This window comes from Lepisosteus platostomus, chromosome 7, assembly GCF_059453375.1.
Source record: "Lepisosteus platostomus isolate fLepPlt1 chromosome 7, fLepPlt1.hap1, whole genome shotgun sequence".
Lineage (NCBI taxonomy): Eukaryota > Metazoa > Chordata > Actinopteri > Semionotiformes > Lepisosteidae > Lepisosteus > Lepisosteus platostomus.
In genome coordinates, this window is record NC_142617.1 from 48174219 (window position 1) to 48180218 (window position 6000).

The window sequence follows — 6000 nt, forward strand, 5'->3', positions numbered from 1 at the left end:
CACCATCTCAGAGTAGACAGACCCAAACACTAACACAGAAACACATACACTCAGGTCAGGGCTGATTTTTCCAGAATCAATTTACCAACCAGTATGTTTTTGGACTGTGGGAACATACAAACTCCACTCTGACAGCACTGCAGGTCCATAATTGTATCCAGGGCTTCAGTGCTGTGAGGCAGCAATGCTAACCACTGAGCCAGTGTGCCTCCTCCTTTACTAGTACTGCACAAAGATGAGGAAGGGCTACGTATCTTTCGCAGCCGGTTGAAAGTGAAAATCAATCAATCAATAAACTGATAAATAAATAGCCTTTAGAGAATCACAACTTGTATTAACAAGCTTTTGATATAAAAATACAGCTAATACTAATGGAAACAAAGGAATACAAAGGACTCACATCTATCAAAGTAAAGAGTGTATAGAGGGAAAATGGAAAAAAAACCAAGGATGCGCTTTTACTCAAATACTGCAGTTAAGCAGTCAATGGCAGTAAAGGCATCAGTGCAGTCAAACTAAAACACTGCTTCCATGAGCTGGGTGTTCACCGTCTGTCAGTGTCAATGCAGTGTGAATTGATTTAGTATGTACTCTCTTCTCAGCCACTATTTGCAATGTGCTTTGCAGGCTCTCAAGCACTTCTAAATTAAACTGTGAAGAATAAATAACACACGTTTCAATCATGGGTACAACACAGTACACACATTGCAGGCAGCGGTGAAGGCATGGGAGAAGCCTAATGGCCCTCGGTGTATAGGTGGTCCAATGGACAATGGAACCATGTGCTGAGGAAAAACAAAAGCAGACAAATTTGCAATACATGCAGTGAGCACACCAAGACAGGATCATGTAGTTTATGCATAAGCAGTTCTTCATAAACAGTACAATCTGAATTTTAAATAGTCCATTTAAAATATTGTGTCATCCGTTGTGCTGCATGTAATATAACATATCAGATCAAGATCGGGTCGAGGGCCTTGATCAGCTTATTAACTAAAAAGTACATAGTGACCTGGGAAATAGTACACTGAGACATTGCTCCCACCAGGGCACATTTCTTACTTATTCAAATGACAAAACAAGCTAAAAATTCACAATAACTACCTGTACAGATCCTGTTAGCTTTCAACAAATAGAACTAAAACTTCAGATTTACCATTTACACAACTGAAATTCAATGATGCAGTAAGAATGTCATGTATGTATTACTGCGTTACTAATCTACACATAATAATAAAGATTGGCAAACAATACTATGCTCGTACCTTTGATTCAAAAACAGCTCCATAATGCCCTTTTCAACATTTTCTATAAAATGATTAAAAAGTCAATTCAAGTTTTTTTATGTTTCAGGTGAAAGATCACTTAAGGGGTTCATATACAAATCAGTATAACATTAACTTTTCCGGATCCCCAAATGATTGAATTCAATGAAATCATTTTCCATGAATTTGAGTTAAGAAAAACAGTTTTAAGTAATTTAGTAAATACAGCAGGTAAATAGCTTGTCATTTGGGATATGATATGATATCATATGATATGAAACCTCATTCTTCCCAAAAAAAGAAAAGTTGCATCATGGAATGCAGTCTTGATGTGAATGTTTTGCATATAACCAATGTGATATAATTAGTGGGGTACCACAGGAATCTGTGTTAGGACCACTGCTCTTCCTGATTTATGATGATATATGTTATGGCCAGCAATCCTGTCAAGACAGAAGTTTGTACCAAACTATCAGGATTAGAACAAATTGTACACTTTTAAAAGAGTAGAAAACACTATCAATATCAATTGGAAATCACCAAATTTGAAGAGTTTTTTTTCTGAGACAAAATAAAAAGGAATATAAAATTAAAATTGTTCAATGCACTTGTTTGTAACCATTTCGATGTTTTAATTTTGTGTCATTTGTGACACCCCCAATTGTCTTATATGATGCATTCTGGTTCTTTCAGAAAGAACAAGGATCTTAAGGTTCTGATGCATAAACATAAATAATAAACTTATATAAATCATTTAAAAATTGTCCCTTTGTGATGCACAGTTCTGTTATAAACTTTTAGACAGTCTTTAAATAAAATGAAAATAACAATTTGATGTCATATTAAATGGTAGGGTGTGCTTTAAAAACTTTTAAAGTTCAAAAGTTCAATAACAGGTTTGGAGGGGGAGCTATTATTTTTTGCGAAGGCTAATTGACATGTGACGAAGCCTCTTCTGGAGAAGACTGTTCTCTCTTTCAGCCACAGCACAGCATTGATCAGTGGAAAGTTCAAGGCAGCAACTCATCACGCAGAGCTTCAGTAAGAGCTTCAATACCAGATTGCCGATGAGGTCTCCAATAAATAATGCTCCTGACAAAAGTGACCATTACATTTTCCACTGCATAGAAAACCTTGTTTATGTGCCAAATTTCAAATGTAATACATTCTTTGTCCTTAAGGGTGTAAATTGTGCAGTCTTATTGGTGATTTGTACAGAGAAGCCACATTACTATCAAGATTACTAGTTTACCTGCTAGAACACACACTAAAAAGGTGTTATTACAAGCACAGCAAAACACGTATTCCTTTAATGGTTGTGCTGCTATGTTTCATATGACAAAATATAATTTATGCTTTGAAAATGAACTTAAAAACACAAATCCCAATGCTTATCACTTGAGCAAAACAATCCTAATTATGCAACTTCTGTAAAACCTAAATTATCATTGGACCTAAGATTTAAATCGAATTCATCGTCTGATCTACAGGACTTTGAAGAAAGCAAATGGAATCACGATTAGGACAATATATATTTTTTTATATATGCATGTATATATGTACACACACCCTCTGTAGCCCCAGCAGATTATTAGTATTGATTTCTTTCCTGGAGACGTGGAAATGCTGCCAGATGGGGCATTTGACTGCAAGTGTGAGAGGGTGAAAATGCTGTTTATTGCTCATTCTCTGCAAAGCACTAGAACCCTCCTCCACCTTGTTGTATTACAACAGCTGCAAACAAAGCAATTTATTGTGATATCTAATAACTAATAGATTTACTCACACCTCACATTCAAATATTAATATTGGGTTTGATTTTCTTCAAACTATGCCGAAAAAAAGCTATTTTTTCCTAGAAATCCTAGAAAAGACAATAACAAAATTCAGGAACATCATTAACACATTAGCTCTGCAATTCTGATCTCTATTCCTTCAATTCGATTTTTTAAATGATCATTTTTCACAGTCCAGATTCAGCAACAGAACAAATACACACCTGTCTATCAGGACACTTCAGTTTTGAAGCAGAGGTCTCAAACTGTGGTGGACAGTTTTGATAAACTCACAGACTCCAGCCTCTTATGATCAGATTAAATGCATGGTTCAATACAACAAAAACTCAGTGCATTGCTCATGACATGAAAGACATTTTGTCAATCTTTGTCTTTTTCATGGCCTTATCTATTTTCCGTGATGCACAAACCACATAAGACCAGACATAAATACACATAAAAACACATGGCACTTACTTGAATTTAAAAAAATATAAGGAGATATTAAAATGCTGTTTAACTGGAGGGAGTCACTTTACCTGTGAATCTGTATGTGGAGCAGTGTAATGGGTCTCTGGGCTCATGACTAACAGGCTGTGGGTTCAAGTCCCTTCTGCAGACACTGCTGTTGTACCTTGAATGAGGTACTTCACCCCAGTTCCTTCAGTCCACCCTGCTGTATATGTGGGGTCCAGGATTGCTGGGGGGTGATCCTTGTATTAGACCAGTGTTATACAAGGGAGGGAGGTCACGTGCTCTCTAATCTGCTTAACACCACAGAAACCAGGAAGCGCTTTGGTCTAATGAGCAACTGGAGTCTTTTTTTACCTGCATGCAGCTGCACTGTGGGATAAGAGTGTAGAAGGTGTGATTATAGGCTTTGGACTCATAGCTAGAAAGTTTGGTCTTGAAACCCCAGGTGGGTCATTGCTGGTATACCCCACACAAGGTTCTTTAAATTGCTTCAGAAACATTTTCAGCTGTACAAATGGGTACAGGTGTACATCGCTTTGCCTTAAAGCATCAGCCAGCTTAAACAATCAACCAATCAACAATAATATTGCACGGTGTCACAGTGGTTAACACTGCTGCTGTGCAGTGCAGGGGCTATGGGTACAATTCCAGACCTGCGGTGGTATACAGTAGGCGGGGGCTATGGGTACAGTATGTTCTCCCTGTTTTTGTGTGGGTTTCCTCCCATAGTCCAAAGATATACTGGTAGTTTAACTGGCTTCTGGAAAAAAATGGGCCCCAATGAATGGTGTGAGTGTGTGCTTGTTTGTGTCTTGTGTGTGTCCTGTCATAGAATGGCATCCTGGTGACCATGACCCTGAATTGGGGAATCGGTTATTGAAAGTAGTGTGATGAAGTGATGAAATTTAAAAGGGTATATAGTTGTAAAAACTGGTCTGCACAATGGTAAAATAGGCACTGATTAAAGCAAAAGGCATTTTACACTTATCTTTTACAGGACGTGGTAGTATTGTTGGCACAAAGTGAATCATGGGTATACAATTATTCTTTGGGCATTCTTTGGGTAAAGAATTGCATACTTTGGGCTCCCAGTAGCACTCTGCAATGGAGATAAAAGGAAAGCTTTATTTTTCTGATATGAACACAGACACAGGCACACCGAGCCAAAAATGGTGGGAATTTTTATTTTTCTGTGAAGTAGTCTAGATAGTAAATTTTAAACCAATACTGCATTTAAAAACATACTGTATTTTAAATTTGATTTTATTTTACAAACAAAAGTTGCACTTCTTAACTCTCAACTGCACGAATAAGGCTACATTCCTTTGGACTCTGTTAATATGTACAATATAAAATCCCTAGTTTTAAAATGGCTATACTCTAAATATCGATCTTCAATTGGGAGGCAGGACATCTATGTGTAGGCTTGCCAGGAGCACAGCGAAGGAATTGACATAGAAATACAACTGATGAATATTGTATATTTTTAATTCTTACAAAGCTTTCTTTTCAATAAGAAGAAATAACACTAAAGTGGTGCTCAAAGGTGTTTTTGAAATGTTGCTCAAATTTGTTTTGCTGTATCATACACCACTGCAAGATTAATCTTAGTTAAATGAAAAGGATACATAGCATATATAAACTGGACATGTCAGAGCATGTCAGATATATGGATTAAAACACTAAAATTGCATTAGAATATATATTACATATATTCATGATATAGATACATATAAATATAGGCACACTGGAATATGATACATCTGTTTTTCTTGAGTCCACACCATCAACTGCTTTTTTCTTTTTTATAGACTTACGCCCTTAGGATAGTAAACATCTTAAACTGTCTCTTGCATTAATATCACTTACTTGTGTCTAAACAGTGCTTCTGCTTGGCCAAGTACAGCTCATTTGGAATACCCAGGGTTAATGTCTTAAGAATGGAGCTGTTGTAATCAATACAGTCCTCTGGCTCTATTGATTAGAATCGCCTGCTTATTTTGCTGTGAAGATTTTTTTCAGCCCATTCAAAACAAAGACACCCAGGGGAACCATCAAGTAAACAGTCATTTAAGACTTTTTCTGTACTAAGAAAGTAGTTAATTATTATTAGATCCTAAAAGTCTCAAATGGAACTGAACATCATAATCTCAAGACTGTCTTGTTATAAATGCATTTTAGGCTATTTCCTCTGGAAAAAAAAATCCAGACTAGAAAAGAAGAGATATTCTTCATTACTTTTTAACATGATTGAATGCATTTATCAAAGCAGACCCAACCTGTCACTATGTTGTTTGCGGAACTGTTGTACGGCTGAATCATTAGTGTTTTATAAAGCATAGAGAGGATTTCAGTCCATGCAAGATACAAACTTCACTGAACTGATGCCTATTATTATTATTATCATCCACAACATATAAAAGATGACACTGTTTTAACTTTAAATTGCCTAAGGAAATTAGGTTGTACAGGGCTCTAAAAGGCAA